Here is a 19,784-nt window from a genome sequence, read left to right on the forward strand (position 1 = left end):
TCTAATCTAGTGACATGAGCTCACAATGCGTCTTGAGTAGTGTGAACCCTCTTGCATTCAAGGGGAGAGCACAGTTTTACTCAAGGTAAGGTGAGAAATGGTAGAGAGATTCGAATTTTGAAGACCGTGAGAGAGAAAGCCATAGCTATTTGGATGCTGTTTCATGAAACAGCTGTGTTTCTGTTGCTCATTAGCATCTTTGTCAGTAGTTGAGGAGCTTTTGGCTCTCATTAATTTATTCACGTGCCCTGGGCACATGTAAACTTATGCAACCACTGTAGGAAACTAGCTGATTGTTTTTCTTAACCCTCTCCTTGATATTCTCCTAAATGACCTTTGAAACAGCTTGTCCTATAGATCCCTCTTAGTTGCAAGTCTTCCAGGTTTTAGAGTCACCTGTCTCCTTATTTTACTTCTCTCCATGTTTCACTGTTTCATTTGGTCTTTATGCCAAAATCTTCAGGCATCACCTTCTTCCTCATCACTATTATTGCTATAAACAATAGTTTAAAATCAGCTCTCCCTCAGAAGATCAAAATCTCACCTAATCTGCCTTCTTACTTCTTTTCTTTTTTTGAAATGCATTCTGAACATAGCTACTAAAATCATTTTTACCAAATGTAATTCATGTCTTATTAGACCCTTTACTCCAAGGATACCAGTGGCTCCCCATTACTTATAAGAGTAAATCCAAGCTCTAGATTATGAGCTGCTCTCTCTCTGCCTTTCTCTCAGTGCTTACTTCCCTCTGTGATCTCTATGCTCTTTTCAACAAAGCTTCCTTCAACAGCCACACTCACGAAGGTCTAGTACAAGTGACTGATAAGAAGAAAAATGTTAATAGAGTTTTATCCTCACTCTGTCTCCCCACCCCTCATTGGTAAAGATGCTAATGATTAAGAGAGCTTCTCCACGTAACACCATCCACAATAAGTCTACAAATTGATCTCTTTCATCATCTTCAAAGTCTAAACCTCTCTACCATTTCTTACATCAATTTGAGTAAAATGCTTATCAACTGCCAGGATTTTGCAGCCCTTGATAGCTTTCATAAAAATATGTACATTATGCAATATCATCAATTATTTTAGGGTTATTTCTTCCTTAAAGCTAATTCAGCATATGGTAGAAGTTTGCTAAGTATCTGTTGACTTAATCCATAGGAAAGGACAGTACAGTAAAATATAATCATTTGGATAACTGTAGTAAAGGTCAATCTGAACTAAAAACTTAAATTGTAAAATATAGTCAGTGCTTTCAAAGACATATAGGGTGGATTAACTAGATCTAAGGGCAATGCCAAACGGCAATCCTCCGGGTTTTTATTTTGATGGAAAGATTAAAAGGATTCAGAATTAGGATACTAGTTAGAATGGAAGTGGTATTTTAAAGCTCTGGAAGTGTTCCTTTTGGAGTCTTGTTTATTCTGTTTACTCCTTTGGCAGATATTTTCTTCTAAGATGAAGCAAAGGTAACTACAGTGTGGTCCCTGTCCAGATAACCCCAAGTGTCAATGAGGTGGAACAGAATGTTGAGGTTTCATTATCTAGGTCAGAAGGATTAGAAAGAAACATTTTCTATTGGATGAAACATTCACTCGTTGCTATAGAATTCATAATAGCCCTGATTGATTTTAATAGTTGGACAAGTTCCTTCTGCCTCCAGCAACTAGTCAGATTACCTTGTTGTTTTCGAAGGCTCTGTTTCATAAAAATTTAACCTGTAACACGGCACCTAAAGGTGTTCTCTTCAGTGTGCAGAGGGCTCTACTTTTGCAAGCTATTTCTCTTAATGTCTCTAAAACATACATTGCATTTTCTACCTCTTTGCTTTTATTTGGGACCCGTCTCTTTCTTTTATTTTTTTTCATACTCAGTCTCCACTCAACTTTCAGTTCCACTTCTTCCTTGAAACCTTCCATGACCATCCCAGATTCAAAGGTCTCCTTTTGAGAGCTTTGGCGCTCATTTAAGTGCTCAGCACTCACCCACCTCCTGGTTATATTTCCATGTGTATACACTGTATCTCCCTCCAAATAGCTCTAAGCTCCTTAAGGAGGGGTGACTCCTTTTCCTTCTGTTTCTAGAATGACTGGTTCATTCATTAGAAAAATATTTTTTTCCCTGGGGGCTAGATTCATAGTTTGAAAAGATGGGAAATTCCAGTGGCTACCTCAGGGACCTTACAGCCCATTTTAGAGATGAGTAAATTAAGGTTCAGAATGATTAAGTACATTGACTATGATTGTGCAAAACTCAGTAGTGGAGACTTGAGTGTGAAAATGTTGCACTACCCATTTTTATCCAAACTTTCCACCTTCCTCACAACCCTTATGAAAGTTTTAACTACAGAAGTTTGTGTCACTGTTTTTCTGCCTCTAAATGTCTTTAGTCTTCTGTTTTTGTATTAGTTTGTTAAAGCTGCTGTAGTGAATTACCACAGGTGGGGCAGGTTAAACAGCAGAAATTTATTTTCTCATACTTCTGGAGGATAGAAGTCTGAGATCAAGGTGATGGCAGGGTTGGTTTCTTCTGAGGCCTCTCTCCTCGGCTTGTAAACCACTGCCTTCTCATCTTCCATCTTTAAGTGTCTGTGTCTGAATTTCCTCTTCTTATAAGGACACCAGTCATATTGGAATGGAGCCCACGCTGATTAACTTACTTTAACTGTAATTACATCTGTGAAGACCCTATCTCCTAATATGGTCACATTCTGAGATACTAGGGGTTAGGACCCCAGCACATGAATTGCAGGGTGGGGAGGGGGACAATTCTGTCCATAATAGTCTCCTTTAAAATTTCTTTCCTTCCATTTACTCTGTGATGGAGGCCTCCTGGAACTACTAAAATAAATCTAAACTACACATATTATGCCCTTTCTTTCCATGTCAGTTCAGTATCGAGAGCTAACTTTCCCAACAATTTTTTTTAAAGCGGAAAATGGGTTCTTCACATTCTAATAGGAATAGCAGTGCTCTTATAGCTTTGAAAAGTTCTCTGACATTTTTCAAATCTACTGAGGCTCCACCCACTCTCTTATTCACATTGTCCTCGGTGCCAAGCAACTGTACCACTGCAATTTCCAATGAGTCTGCTCCAAAGGAGACCAAGTCACGCTTGGTTTTCCTTCCCAGCTAAGTTCTTGGTGGGGCATCAGGCAATTGCCAAGGCATGTCAGAAAATATCTGTTGGGTGATCTCAGTCTACACTCAATTAGGCAGTGAAACAGAACATCTAGAGTAATTAAGTGGAATTAAAAATAAAACACGCCCCAGAGACAGCTGTTTCTACTGAAGAGATTTCTGACCAAATGACACTACAAATAGATTTCACCCAAAAGTGATGGAGGGAAAAATCCGTGGATCAAGATATGGATGGAATGCCATGACTCTGAGTTTTAAACATCAGACCTTAGAGCAGTTGCGTTGCATGTAGTTTTATTTTTCATCCCATGTAATCTCAAAAAGTCATTATGTGACTGGGTACATTTTACTTGCCACCTTAATTATCCTTCATAGCTTACAGCATAGATCTGTCTTGTTCTATGCAGAAGGCCAGTTAAATACCATAAGAGAGAAAGAGGCAGATGTGCGTTGACCAAAACTCTAACAGACTGTCTAAGGGGGGAGGGTATCAGTGTTAACAAGAGCCGGGGCACAGCAGTTTCCCACGGGCGCTGGCTCAGGCTCAGGTTGGTCTCCAGCCCCCTTCCACTTAATTTTCAATCTAAGTATTGGATTTGTCGTAAAATGAGAATGAAGAGTTAAGAGTGTGAGCATCATCGGTTTATGTATTCATTTCATATAGTCATTCATTCAACAAATAATTACTGAATGCTCACCATGTGCTTGACACTGTGCTCATAAATTTCATGCTGATGTTAATATTTTTATGTTTGCCAAAGCCGAAACTTCACCCTAATCTGAAAAAAATAAAGGAAAGAAGTGCTATTTTTGAGATAAAAAGAGTGAACATTTATAAATTGCTTTCCATGCACCAGGTACTGCTCTAAAAAGGTTAAACATTAACTCACAGCAACTTTCTAATGTAAAAACTGTTATTATCTCCACTTTACAGTTGGGGGAACTGAGGCATATTTATCTTAATAAATAAATGGAAGAGATTAAGTTTGCTTTCAATAGGCTAGTCTTTAAAATTATATCACGTTTTGGAACATGGAAGCATAACCCCTTGAAGCTTTTGGTATCTGAATAAATTGTGTGAATCCAAGGTTTACCAGATTGTCATCTGTCTTGGCTTGGGATGGGGAAAGTATAATAATTAAGAAAAACGAAAGACAAGGTAAGAATTTGCATTTCAACAATCAAGTATTTCTAACAGTTAAAAAAAAAAGCAAACCAAACACTAGTTGACTAGTATTTATCTATACCACTGGAAAGATCTGAATTGGACCAATTCCTTTTCTTTGCATCCTGCATTTCTAGGGTATCCTTTGCCTTTGTATTGACTTTAGACAGCCTCCCCACCATCCATGTGTGTCCCCCCAGTTGCCCAATGCCCAGCTCAAGAACTTCCTTCCCAGCAAGGAGAGCAAATAACCATCCTTTTGATTATTTATTTATACCGGTGTCTCTCCATTCAAATCACAACTTAAGAGAGACAACTTTATTTCTCTTCCAGATCTTCTTACAATTGAGTGTATTTTGCAAAAGCCTATTCAGTTGGTTTTCTACTGGATTGCTGACTTTATTAATAACCTCAATTCAAAGAGAAATTTGTCACTTTAGAAAAGAGTGACATCTCTTTATATTATTATCATCATTATATATTTATATTTATAAAGACATTGACTAGGAAGTAAGTCCTAATGTCATACAAATTTAAATTATATATTGAAAAGTAAAATTCATATTATAATGTTACTTTGGAAGGTTTATTACACTTAATTTATATAATTTGACATGACATGGATATACACTTTAAAAAATACGTATATGTTGGGAGACAATTCTCAGTGAATCATTCATATTCTGCACATTTTGTGAGCAGAGGCAAAGAGATTGATTGACTGTCTTTTTTCTGGATTATCTTTTCAGAGATGTCTGTGTAGTAAACAGCCTTCGAAGATAGAGATACTGTCTCCCTCTGGAGCAAAGGTAAGCATGCTTACTATAATAGATTCTAGTTCCCAGAGCTCAGGGTTCCTTTCTTGTAAAGCAGCCCACTGTTCTTATAGATGTCAGCTGGCTCTTTGAATTGCACTGTGTAATTGGGGCTGTGGAACCAGCCTAAGAAAATGCTGCTTCTTGGCCTGTTGGCTATTACTGTGAGTCACAAAGTTCTTTGTCTCTGACCCAGGAGTCTCATGTCTCCTGTCAGCATCTATAAAATGGTGGCAGGCTAACTTGTTAGCTTTTAAGTAAGGTAAAACTTTAGATCCTTCACAGTTTTTGACACATGGAATATGTTAAATAATTTCATTTTGAATGGGTACTCTTAGTTATGAACCAAACATAAGATATTTCCTCTGAAATCTTATCTGTAAATGAGATCTATTACTTTATTTCAAATCGTATTTCAGAGAAGAATGAATATAACAATTTAGCAGTTGACTTTTCATCCTAAAAACTCGATAGTGAAATATCCCTAAAATCAGTTATTTATGGAGGCAGCAGGGGGAGGTGGGGCATGACATAACCTATAAAATTTCCTTCTGCATGTTAGCTTTCATCTTCTTGTGATGAATGTTCCCAAAGCAAGTGACATGCCAGCAAAAGACAATTCTAGGTATTTTCAAGATTGCAGAAGTGGCAATACATAGGAGAGGACTAGCTGCAGGTCTTCAGGTGTCTGATCATTGTACTAACATAAGTAGGGTTTGGATCAAACGTCAGTTAACAAAAGAGAAAGAGATGGAGAATGGAGACTGATTAAAGAAGGTAGAATCTTTCTTCACTTGATGGATGATCTCTTGATTAGGAGAAGAATTGTTAATAATTACCAGGGGTACTTATCAACTGAGTCTCTACTTTGTTACCTTCCTTGCTCACGCAGCTATCAATCAGTTCGCCTTTGCCTTCCTGAGCCAGCAGGAGAGGCCATAATCCGCAGTGCTTGTGTGGTCACTTGGAGAATGAAATACAGTGTTTCATGTGGGAGCCATATTCCACTTGACTAATGTTACCTTGCCTCCATTAGAATGTTCCCTTCTGCTCCTATTTCTCTATCAGTCCAGGGGTTTGCAGCCCTCTGAAGTCTTTTTAGTGACCAAAATCTTCTAATGTAGGTAAAGAGAGAAACAATGGAAAATGGTGTTCACTTGATTCCCCTCACTTTTTCAGCACTGAACTGGGCTCCGAGCCTCTCCCTGCTCTCTCTCCACCCAGCCTGCTCTCTCTCTGACTAGCTTAGTCCTGGAAAGAACTGCTTCCCCAACATTCCCTTCATAAATGTTGGAGAGACTCCAAAAGTCAGGTCAGGAAAATCACCTCCAACATGTGGGTACAAATAAGGTAACGCTGAGTAACAGGCCGCATTAACTGGCTCACTGCACCTCCTTACACAATGAGGCCCTCACTACACGCTGCCCTCATCTCTCCCGTTTATCTCTGGGACGCCCTTGGTGGTTCACACGTGCTCACCGAGGACCTTCCTCTGTTGGTTCACACTGGTCCAGGCGATGTTCACTGTAACCTCTGTCCCCTGGCACCTGCACCCACTGCCAGAGTATAAATTCTGAGTCTCTCCCAGCTGTGGGCATCAGAACTGTTGTTTGCGTCCCACTTGTATACAGGGAGACTGGTCCTCTCTTCACTCTATCCCTGTCCCCATGATGTCCTTTGTCACCGAGGCCTCAAAGCAGTTTTGCACGAGCTCTGTATCTCTCAAATCCTCCTTTTCAGTTTCTGTCTTCAGCTTCTCTTTTGAGAAAGCTCCCACCAAGTTCATGGGCCGGGGGGGAGAGGCTTATGCTCTTCATGTTGAGCTTTTCCCTCCCTCTAATTACAAACTTTTTTTGTGTATGTGCCAACAGTCTCCTCAAAGACTCTTCCCTTTCATGCAAATCAATATGCACATAGGCCCTGAGGCTACTTCTCTACCAGCAGTTCATGATTCTTGATGTGAGTAATTTGAGTACAGCCTCCCTGAAACCTGAGACGGTATTTTGTAATTCTTCTGTGTCTTACCCAACCATCACCACAGAGCTGAGAATAGCAGTCAAAAATACAAGACCTAGTAAATGCCTGTTGACTGGTTATCTGTACTAATAAACACCTCTTCTGCCGTGAACAACCAGGACTGGAAGCTAGAGGCAAGACCTAAATTACAAAAACCTGCACACCTAACGTGAACGTTGATTGAACAAAAGCATCCTTAGGTCCTTTTACTGTTTCTCGGGAACAGAATGAACTTGTATTAATTAATATGACACAGAGAACCTCTAAGTCAATGATAAGAGCACCATGCTGCTGGCTGGTTTATAAAATCTTAACCAGTATTTGTCCCCAGATTTAAGTCATCTGAGTCATCGCTGGTTGTACCAGGCAAGGCAGCCTGATTTGGAGATGCCTGCCTCTTCATGTACAGACAAGCAGTCACTGGTTGTCTCACCTTCATCTGAAAATGCATTTCAGTTGGTGCTCTGTAATAAATATGGGCCAAAGAGGGCATTCTGATAGGAGTTAACATCGGCTTCATAAGGACTTGTGGGAGCGGGTGGTCGTCAGTGAGTCAGGAGGTTGCCAAGGCAACAGCAAGATGCTCTTTCTGGCTGGTTGACTCTGCCTCAGGTCCAGGAGGGGTTATGAAAGAGTTGCAACTGAAAAAATGAAAGTATTTCCCCCAGTCTTCTTCTTCTTCTTCTTCTTCTTTTTTTTTTATAATGTTAACGCTTTTCCAGCTATCCAAGGAGATAGTAATTTGAGGAGGAAAGTTAAAGAGTTCTAATCTGAATTATTTGGAAAGAGAAGAAATGGAAACAACGTATTAAACAAGATGACACAGGCTTGGGAAAAGTTAGGACAAAGGCAAAGAGAAACACTTCCTTGGTGCCCAGACTTCGGGAATGTGTGTCCGTGAGTTTATAGGAGTGAAAAGAATTTATTTGAAAGGGTTTTGGTAACGCAGCTCATACAATTTAGGAGATTACTCTAATTCTGTTAGATAAATGCAACACAGTAAAGAATATTAGAATAAAGCACAAAGACATCTCGATTCTCCATCTAATTGTGTTAACAGAAAGCTAGGAGTAAACCTAACTTTCCCAGTAGTCACGCAGAGACTGTCACCAAATGATGTCAGAAGAATTAGCGCCACTTACAGTTTTCAAACACTTCGTTTTGTTTTTCAGTGTATGGAAAGATAGGAACTATATATAAGAATGAGGTCTGTTTTTTAAAATGTTTTAGAACCATGCTACTTAGGGTTGCTGAGTATTAAGTTACAGTCTTAGGGCATTTGACAAACCAGGAAGCAGGCTTTTTTGCTGAGGTTCTAACTAAACATGGGTGTTTGTTACATACTCTGAAAGACGACAGACTCGGAGACAATGCTCACTGATTAAAGGGCCATTACTTCTCCTTCTGCTTCTTCTTCTTCAACCCATGTTTGACCATTTGGTTCTCATGGGTCCCCTTCCTGATGGGAAGGGCCACGAGCAAGTCTGCACAGACAGATGTGAGAGGTAGGTGGCATGTTGCCCAGCTGGGGCTTCCAAGGAAACCATCCTCTGGATAAAGTGCTGGCTTTTCCTCCTTCTGTTGTACATCTTCCCTCTCTTTCTCTATTCTCTATTTTGATCATTCCACCCCCGCCCTCCTTAGCCAGTTGAAGCAAACAATATAACCTAAAAAATTCAACAGTTATTTATGAAGCACCTGCTTTGTACCAGACACTATTGCTGGCCCTGGTGATGCACTAATGAACAACACAGCTAAAAAGCCCAGACTCCGAGGAGCTGGGGCAGGGTCGGGGAGACAGACAATAAGTAAATACGTGAAATATATTGAGATGATAGTGCTATGGAGAAAAATGAGGGTGAGAGAGATGGCTAGCTGCTGTTCCAACTTTAAGTGGAGTGCTCAGGGAAGGCTTCTATGGGCAGGTATCAGCTGAGCAAAGACTTTACACAGGTTAGGGAGTAAGGTGTGAAACTGGGAAAACACCCAGGGAGACAGAAGAGAAAGAATAAAGGTATGGGGCCGGAGTGAGCTCAGCAGGTCAGAGGGTGGCAGGAACAGGGTGAGCTCAGGGAAAGAGATGAGATCAGAGAGTGACTGGGGTGGGGAAAGGAGGAGAGACTGTCCAAGGCTGGGGCCTGTGAACCATTGTAAAGACCTTGCCTTTCACAATGAGGGAGGGGTGAGTACTGTTAACCCTGTTAATAGTGACTATTAATCTTGTTAATCAGTGACTCTAATTATGTCCCCGGTACTGTGTTCCACACTTGGCCTGTGTTTCCCCACTTCATCCTCACCATGACCCTGGCAGTTAGATATCAGAATCTTTACTTTACAGATGAGCAAATTGAGGCCCAGACGGGTAAAGGGATTTGCCCAGGATCACTCAGTTACTAAGCAGCCGAGAACAGGACCTAAGCTTGTATGGTTCTCAAACGCACATTCTTTGCCCTATGTAATCCATCTGGCTAAGGATCACAAATCAATGGAGAAATGCAAGATTATTTGGTAAACGTTGGGAGAGTTAATTTATTATTTTAACATATCAGTTGAGATCTTAACTCACACAAGGGATTAGAATTAATTCCAGGAGGATTACAAAATTAAAGTTAAGCCTTAGAAAACTAGGAGAAAATAAGAGTGTATGCTTGAAAACAGAAACGCATAGATATAAAGAACAGAATACTAGTTACTAGAGGGGAAGGAGAATAAGTAAAGGGGGCCAACTCTATGGTGACGGCTGGAAACTAGACTCTTGGTAGTGAACATGCAGTAAGGTATATGGAAGTCGAATTATAATCTTGTACAAATGAAACCTATATAATCTTATAAACCAATGTTACTTCAATAAAAATAAAAGTAATTTTATCTGATGCTATGCTGAAAGAATGCTAAATTTATCACTTATCAAATTATCTTAATTCATTACCTATTTAACTATACATTAAAATTATATGTTTATAAAAATAAGTATATGTTTGGCAAATTACGAGGCAGGAAAAATATTACTAACATTAGACATGATAGAAAAAATTAAAAGGGAAAAGATTGATAGATCTGACTGTATAAAAGCTTTAAACTTTTTATACAAAAAAGTCAATATTCAGGGATATTTCAAATTCAGACAGTCAGTAAATAAAAGGTCAATTTCATTGTTTTATAGAGTTCACAAAAATTACAGTAGGGAGTGAAAAATAGATTCTGTTCAGACAGAGGGTTGGCTGTGGGCACAGTTTTGAGGTAGCTATAGTTTACATTTGGTATCTACAACCTTCTTTTTCCCTTCTTCACAATAATCCTGGAAAGTAGGAATTATTTCTATAGGTGAGGAAACTAAGATATAAGAAAAAGTTTACAAAACTTGTGCAGGACACACACTATCCTGATGATCCTCAGCAATGCCACTACTGCTCTCCTCCAAATGCACGTACGCATCTCCACGTACACATCATTTCCACATTTAGATCTGCTGTCCTTATTTCTGTATTTCTCTTTCCATCTGCCCCAATTATCCTTGCATTTTCAACCCAGTAAACAAATTCTGTAGAATTGTGTGAATGTGTGACCCCTTGAGGAGAATTTCTATTCTGAATGATTTTTCCTGGATAGAAAAGAGAAAGCTGTTTCCAGAGCCCTGGGTTCAAGTGCCAGGTGTACTATTACTAGCTGTGGGACCTAACGTAAGTCATTTAACTGCTCTGGACCACATGATTTCAACTGTACATTGGAAAGAAAAATCTCTACCTTGCAGAATTTTCATTAAGGTTAGAGATAGCACACAAATAACACCATTGTGGGTATTCCAGAAATTCTTACTGTTTTTTCTAATCATTAAAAGTGATAAACCAAAGAGTATCTCTTAAGGGAAATGGCACAATGTCATGATACGTACATAGGGAGATTCTTTGGCCAAGACAATGTCCCAGTTTCTTCAAATTCTTGTTGACAGTAATCTGAGATCTAGGGTCCAATTGCCCTACTTTTCAAGTGTAGGACCCTGGATAAGTCACATACTTTCTTTGAGCCTCAGTTTCCTCAATGATAGAAACCAATATTATGTAAATGCTTTGCAAACTGTAAAATAAAGCAAAGACAATGAGCAGAGGAAGATTAGAGCAAGCTTGTTAAGAATCAACAACTGGCTTCAGGGATCAACTCCATCCCTCTAGGTTCCTAAGGCAAGTAGCAACTGCCTTTGTACAAAGTGAATTTTGTGCACAGGAGATGGAATTAGCTCTGAAGATGTCCTCCAGATCAACCCATCTGATCATTCAGAGAAGGTTCTTTGTATTTTTAGATCCTTGGATGGTATCAGTTGGCCAATTGTGCCTTCCTAAAGAGAATGCAACCTCTTACTCTTGCTGGCTGTGTATAACTTTTTTAGGTAAAGAGAATACTATAAATGTTTCAAGTTCACATACTCTAATTGTTTTGGCTGTAAGGCATTAGACTAATGTTTCACAGCACTTCTTATGGTGTATAAACGACTTACTCTTATCTTTTGCGCTTCTATGACTAACACTAGATACGTGTTAAAACTTTGCATTTTTCATTAAAACTTTTGCTACCAACATTTAATAACAGGCCAGTTCTGATAATAGAAGTGTCTTATCTGTAGAGCTCAAAACTAATTCAGCTAGCATGGACACTACGAAAGCAAACACTATACCTTTCCACTAAGTTGAATTTTATATTTCAAATAAGCTTTATTTCACTGCAACCTGAGATTTGTGGTCTACTCTAGTTGAATTGCTAACAGAAAGTACTCCTTTCAAAAGTAGCACTTAGCATTTAAGTTCTAGTTTCTCAGCACACCTTAAGCATAGTATAAGCCTAAGGGGCTCGTGGAGAATCGGAAAGTTAATTGAAGTGGAAAGAAGAATTTGGAGATGGAAAAGATAAACTGGGTGAAAAAGTACCATGAAAAACCTGACATATCTTGTCGAGTAAGACAGTCATAGAAAATTCTTCTTTTTCTTTTTTTTCAGCAATCAACGTGTTCCTTTATTATTTTTTTACTGAAATATAGTCAGTTTAGAATATTGTCTCAATTTCTGGTGTGCAGCATAATGTTTAAGTCACACATATCAAAGATTATTTACTTCTCAGTAAGAAGTAGCCATACTCTTTTACTCTTTTACTCCTTTTTCTTATTAATGTAGAGTTTCAAGAAATTCTAATGTGGTTGTTGCATGCTTTTCTCTAGTCATCTATTTGAAATTTTTGGCTCTCATTCAAGAGAATACAAAAATACCACAAATATGAAAGTGTTCCTCATAGTGTTACATATCAAAGTGAACACAACCTAATAGAATATAATTCAATAAATGATGGTATTTTGGGAAGAGAATGTTGCCTACTCACTTAAAGTGATGGTTACAAAAAACCAGTGATTACATCAGAAAATACTTATATTGAATAGAAATAGGTAGATGTAAAATGATTAATAAAAAACTGAGTTTTTTGTATACATAGGGAGAAAGAGAGTATACTCTGTACACACATACAGATACACACATATAGATGTGTGTATAGATGTGCATGTATAATAGGAATACATACATAGAAAAAAATTTAGAGGGAAATCAACATAAATAACATTATAGTTGTTTTTGCCAAATTCTGGTATTAGAGAGACCTGTGTTTATCTATACATTTCTAGATGATTAAGTCTATTATAAAGATTATTCATGTGTTACTTCAATTCATTTTTATGTGTGTGGACATTTCTACCCAGGATTGCTTTGAAAAGGATTTTTAAGTGGCTAGTTTTAGGTCACTAGAAGAATCTAAAATTGAGCACCAAAAAATTACAATGTTTCACAAACTAAAAAGGTTTCAGTGGCCACTATCTAAATCCCCTCCTTCAACACACACACACACACACACACCCTTGACACCTGCACTCACAGCATATGCAATTATACATGCTCTCAAGGAACAAGCAATCCTCTCTTCTAGGGGGATTGCAAACTACTACTTGTGGGTCAGATTCAGCCCAGTGCCTGTTTTTCGTGTGGCCTCACAAGCGAAGAGATTTTACACTTGTAAAGTGTTGTTGATGGGGGAGGAGAAAGACACAAAGAAATGAAGACTGTGGAACAGAGGCAGTATGTGGCCCTCAAAGTCTAAAATATTAAGATACACAAAAAGGATGTGTTATTTTGCAGAAATAGTTTGTATTTCCCTGCACACTTCAGGAATCTCTGGTACAAATCGTGGAAAAGTCCTCTGTTGTGGGCTTTGTTGACAGAAAAGAAAGTCATCTAGACGTGGAGAATTCATAATATAACATTGAGACAATTCTCCCTACATTCCTATATCCTGGTCTTTCCATTGAGTTCTGAGAAGTGGAGAAGCTCTCACCTGCATTGATAGACAGAGAATAAAACAATATAAGTTCAAATATGAATTAAACAGACATTTTAGATGCATTTTTATTATTTTCACATACATAATTTAGCAAAATGTTTCCAGATAGAAGTTTTGTTCATGATGAAAGAAAATGACACCTGTGTAGCAGGTTTCATTTGCTTTCACACAATGGTTGTGTCTTTAAAGTTTCTTCCTTTAAGTAGATTTCTCTATTTCTTTAAACTATTTTACTCCAAAAGTTTATTTAGGAAACTTCCTATATTCATGGAGGGCAAAGCTAAACTCTGGTCAGACCTGAATTTTCGTAATTGCCTGATAAATGGAGTTCAACAGAGAACGCCACATAGAACATATTACACAAAAAAGCAGACAAGATAATCACAGTGATGACTGGGAAGAAGGGAAACACACACACGTTACAAAGTGCCGGGGTGACAATTTGAATTACAAAACTGCTATATGTTCAAAGAATTAATAGCAAAACAAACAAGCAGACATCACTCTTTTCAGTGTGAGAAACAATTTGTTCCAAGCTAGAGGCAGAAAAAGACACAGCAGAGAGATCGTCTGTAATGTGTTAAGAAGACCAAGATGTCTTCATTGACTCCTACACTGAAATGGCAGAATAGAATATAGTTTATGTACAAATGATGAAATGTCATTAATCCTTGCCTCACAAAACAATCACCTCACCAGAACTGCCATGATGACAGACAAGGCCTTAGACTTCCCTACTGAAAGAAAATTTCCCCAACCAATGGCTGATGGAAAGAAAACCATAGATACTAGTCCACTAAACACTCACAGAAAACTAGGCAAAACTTTAAAAACAACAGAGACTAATTAATGAAATCTAAATGTTTCCTGGAATATGTGGGCATGATTAAGGAACAGCAATGAAAAAAGCAAAATCGTACACTGGGAAATGCAACTGATCCCCCTGGTAGGACTCTGCCATGGAGACCCTTAGGCTAGGTCTATGTTACACCACCATTTATTACTTTGGGTTTGGACCCATGCTCTTGTTTGATGTATGAGTGCATGACTAAAGTGGCAAATTAGTTGGAGATTAATTATTCATCTAGCCAGCCATTCAGTGGAAATGTATTTACTAATTTATTTATACATTTTTGACAAATCTAATTGTACATATTTTAAGTGTACAACTTGATGATTTGATATACATATACATTGTGGAAAGCTTACCAAGATCAAGATAATTATCACATCCATCACTTCACATAATTAACTTTTATTTTGTGTATGTGGTGAGGAGGCTTAAGATCTACTCTTGGCAACATTCAAGTATACAACATCATATTATTAACTATAGTCACCATACTGTACATTAGATCTTCAGAACTTTTTCTTCCTATAACTAAAAATGTGTACCCTTTGACCTATCACCCTATGACCCTCTCCCCAACCTCTGGCAACCAGCATTCTATTCTTTTTTTCCTATAAAATCAACTTTTTTTTTTAGGTTTTAAATTCCACACATAAGTGAAAACATACAGTATGTGTTTCTCTGTCTGACTTACTTCACTTAGCATAAAATCTTCCATTTTTGTCACAAATGGCAAGATTTCCTTCTTTTTTATGACTCAATAATATTCCACTGTATGTATATAATTTATATATAAAGTGTATCTATACATATATAAAATATCATATTTTGTTTATCCATTCATGCATCCAAGGATGTTAGGTTGTTTCCATATCCTGGCTGTTGTGAATAATGCTGCAGTGAACATGGGTGTGCTGAGAGCTCTTCTAGATACTGATTTCAATTCTTTCAGATATATATGCAGAAGTGAAATTGCTGGATTGCATGGTACCTCAATTTTAAGTTTTTGAGGAGCTATCCTACTGTTTTCTATAATGACTATACCAATTTACATTCCCACCAACAGTCCCTAAGAGTTTCCTTTTCTCCATATCCTCATCTCTTGGCTTCTTGATAATAGCCAGATTAACAGGTGTGAGATAATAGCTCATTATAGTTTTGACTTGCATTACTCCAATGAGTAGTGATGTTAAGTACCTTTTTATATATCTGTTGGCCATTTGTATATCAGTGGAAACCTATTAAGTGTCTCTCATGTTCAGGCACTGTGAAAAGTGCTGGGACCACGGAGATGACTAAGAACGGCATCTTCTAAGGAGTTCACAGTATTACTTATGGATAATTCTGTATACAAATAGTACAATCCTATACTGATGTATTACAAAATGTACAAAGTGCTAATGATTGTGGGACAAGGAGAGCAGAACCACTTATTTGGGGTAGGAATCTAAGAGAAATGGTCCTAGAGTAGCTCATTAAATCTGGAGTTGTACTTTATGCTTCTCTGGTGAACAAGTATCGACTGAAACAGCATCACAAGAGAAGAGGGTCAGGTCTTCTAGAGTAAATAGCTGGGAATCACATATGCCTTAGGAAGACTTGAAGCAAATCTGTCTCTGCAGGGGAATTGGGGAAAGCATGATTAGGCAGTATTTAAAACTTAAAGTTCAATTTCAAAAAAAAGAAACTTGGTTAAATTCAAAATGGTTATTTTGAGAATAATCCTTATACTTCACTGCTGCAGTCACATTGTGTGTGTGAATGAGTGTTGTGGAGTGTGTGTTTAGCCTTTACATGGTATATTGTATATGTGTGTGTCTTTTACTATATGTGTTTGTAAGGACATTTATGTGCCTAACGGTAAGGGTCACATCTTCTTGCTCTGGGATCTGGGACAATATTTTGCCCTATGAGAGAATGGTATTTAGTTATTTGTTCCCATCATAATGGCTTTCCAAATTAGGCTGAATTAAAACTTATGAAAATAAGGATCCATTGATGAGTTTTGCCCCTATAGCAGGCAAGAAAGAGCTAAAGCTTTCTGTTGCAGACCCAGCTAGCACACCAGGTTCCATGGAAGGAACCCGGTCTGTATATCAGGCATTGGAGAAGTGTTTGAAATTGGGAGCAGGAAAAGACTATGGACTGAGAATCTGTGCATCACTGGAGAGCAAGTCTTCATGCTGTCTGACTGCCAAGAAGCTATTTCTTTTCTCTCAAAACCACAAGACAAATAGCCCTTTCAGCCTGCTGAGAGCAGTCAATGGAGCTACAAAAAGACCTCAGAGATCTGAGAGTCCATATGTGGCCTCCAGGGTTCTGAGGCCAACCTGCTCGGTATGGACTCTGGTCAGGCAGCCTGCAGAGGCAGGATCTGCTCAGTGGGACCAGAGGCGAGAAAAAATCTAAAAACAATGAGGATGGGCCCAGAGAGAATTAGGAATGTGATGAGTGAAGTCATCGGCGTGTGGCCCAGGGTGGAATCCCTCAGAGGCTGCACATTTAGGAACATTCCCTTACAGTGCCAAAAAAGCAAGAAAAGAAGTGCAGCCTTCAGTGCAGAGAGGAGCGCTGTGCTTGGCGGAATCAGAACCGACATAGGACAGCACAGAGCTCACAGAAAGGCACCAGCATAGCACTGTTTCTGGAGAGGAGAGCACATGATTTTACTGAAAAAAATCAGACTTCCAGCCAATTCCAAAGGTCGCAGAGAGTTCTGACATCGACAGTAAGAACTAGAGAAGTGTCTGAGAGATATCAAGGCAAAATCAAGGCACTGTCATCAAAGAAGCAGATCAGAGACTCAATATCTTGGTACCCTGGCCAGAAAGATTCCCTTCCTCAGTGAGGAGAGATGGGCTGTGGGAATGGGAGAGGGAAGGTAGGGAGACAAAGGGACAGGGGAGGATGTAGGGATGAAAGTCACAAAGGATTAGTTGGCATTATATATGATGAATCTAACCTTGTATTGTAAGAAAAAAGATTCCTGAATTGAGAACTCCTCAAGCAGTCAGGCAGTCAGGGACCTGATGCTCACTGGGACATCACCACGGAATGGCACCTGGCTGGGATGATGAGAAAAATGGAGCCTGAGCAGATGCTACCTTTGACTTGGGATTTCCAGTTCTACATCCCAGGAGCCCTCAATTCCAATTCCAGAGCTCACTGTATCCTAAAGTTACACTCAGGCTCACCCTCTCAGGATCTCCATTTCTTTTTTATGAAAAATGAAAGTTTAGAGTAATGATGAGGTGCACATAAGCAATGGGGTTTCATCAGTAGAAAAATTAAAACTCACAACCTTTAGAGCCAGATTAATATTTAACAAAAACCTCTTGAAACTCTAAATTCTTCCTGTAATTGAATATTCAATTCTCATATGGATCTGCATACACTCTGATCAGTCATAATCCAGGGAGTCTAAAATCATTTTGTTTCCTAGGACTCTGTTTGATCTCATCCAATATTTCAGATGCAGAAATTCTGATGTAAGAATCTCCTTACTTTTTAACTAATTTACTCTGAAGACTGAACGCTATTTTTTTCTCATTTCCAATGCACAATTTGCTTAGGCTCCTCATTACAACTAGTCATGCAGCGAATTAAGTAGGGAAAAGAGTCTCCAAGCACAGACAACAACTGATGGGAGGGATAATAGAGTAAGAGACCAGAAAGACAGCTTCAGTTAGGGTTGGAGTTTCAGGGTTTTCCAAATCTGTCAGCCTCACAATGTGCTGTTTCAGTAAAGGTTGAGTCATGACTCCATTTCAATTACTTCACAAAAGAAAGAAAATTGTACGTGACAGTAGACCATAAACACCCTAGAGCTGCTAAATCTGCAAAAACAAAGGGCAGGAGTTGTGCATTTTATCAGTAATGTGGTAAGAGTACAGAGCACCCTGGTGTTTGAAAGCCAGGTATGAAGTATGTTCTCTGTTTGTGTGTGTGAGGGAGAGAAAGAGAGTAAGAGAAAGAGTGTAATAATAGCAATAATTATTATTATTATTATATGAACAGAGACAAATGGCTGGACATTGGGTAAATATAATTATGAGACAGTTCAGTGTTGGTCTATCTAACAAGAACAGTAAAGGAATTTGGGTATTCACAGTCTGCAAACTATGGAGCAGTTAGTTCTTCTTTTGAAACAGTGAGTGTCTGATTCAGGCAAACTCAGTTACACAAGCCAGGGTTCCCATTTCTATGATGATGCTTGGCACAAACTAGGTGCTCACTAAATGTCAGTTATTTCATGAATTCCTAAACTGAAAGGAGGTATCAACTTGCTGCTTCACAACCTGGTAGGAATGTTCTTGTCTAGGCAACATACTTTATGCTGACTTGCTCCCACATTCTTCCTTTAGCATCCAACTTAAAATCACAGGGGCAGGCTCACTCTTCCCAAGCAGGAGTGACAGCTCATATGTGACAAGGAGATCTCAGGCCATTATACAGGCCCAAGGAAAATCTCTGGAGAGTCTCTCAAATCTTGAGAGCAAAATACCCTTCCAGCCTGAGGATGTTCATTGAGACCAGGGGGCAGAGCTTTCTGCTTGACCTCCAAATTTCTTCCAGGGCTTTTCTCTTTCTGCTCCAGGCACCTGACAGCCGGTTCCCATGGTAAAAACAGACAAACCTCCACTCATTCACTGGATGTACCTTCTTTTCACCTCCTGCTTTACTTTGTTGCCGACTTCTAACTCAATGGACTCTTAGCTGAAAAACTAAGGAATCCATATGAGAATTGAATATTCAATTACAGGAAAAATTTAGAGTTTCAAATACTTGATTATTAATTTGAGGTCTGGCAATGTGTCACAACCCATAGTCATGCAGATCTAAGCTGCTTGATACTCAGTTGTAGATGTGGACAAGGGTTAGGACCATGATGAGCAAGACAGTGGACAAGAGGACCATAAACCAGGAAAGTCTTAGAAATGGTGACAGGTTAACCTGAAGCTGTAATGCTTTTCTGAGGGAGGGACTTTCTATGCATAAAAATAATCAGGAAGGTCACAAAGAAGGGTGATTTTGACAACATGAAAAATTAAAGCCAAAGAAACCCCACCCAAATCAAGAAGCAAACAGTAGACTATAAAAAGTGTAACAACATGACAAGTAGCCAATATCAAAATCTTTAATACTTAAAGTATGCTTAAAAATCAATTTTAATAAGTAACTCTGAGAAAACACAGAGGTGTGTATGTGTGTGTGTTAACTATCATTGGTTGGTATCATGGAACTCAAAAAGGAAGCTATCTTATATATCAATAGACGGTTAGTATTTTCACTTTCCCACTCTTCAAATTGTCTTTCACACCTTCACCCCACTATTCATGTCACATACACACCCCTGTTCCTGCCACTCATGAATGGCCTTGCCTCTCACATTACAGAGGAAACTGTAGGATTCAGAAGGAAACT

The 19,784-nt window shown here is 38.7% G+C and overlaps 1 long non-coding RNA gene across 1 annotated transcript in view; it reads left to right on the forward strand.

Moving 5' to 3' along the window:
- Positions 1 to 19,784, forward strand: part of LOC140687802 (uncharacterized) — a 264,392-nt gene that overhangs the window by 137,288 nt on the left and 107,320 nt on the right. The window contains exon 3 of the long non-coding RNA XR_012062370.1: positions 5,057 to 5,116. This is a non-coding gene — a long non-coding RNA (uncharacterized lncRNA). The remainder of the gene's footprint in view (positions 1 to 5,056; positions 5,117 to 19,784) is intronic.

This window comes from Vicugna pacos, chromosome 20, assembly GCF_048564905.1.
Source record: "Vicugna pacos chromosome 20, VicPac4, whole genome shotgun sequence".
NCBI classification, from domain to species: Eukaryota; Metazoa; Chordata; class Mammalia; order Artiodactyla; family Camelidae; genus Vicugna; species Vicugna pacos.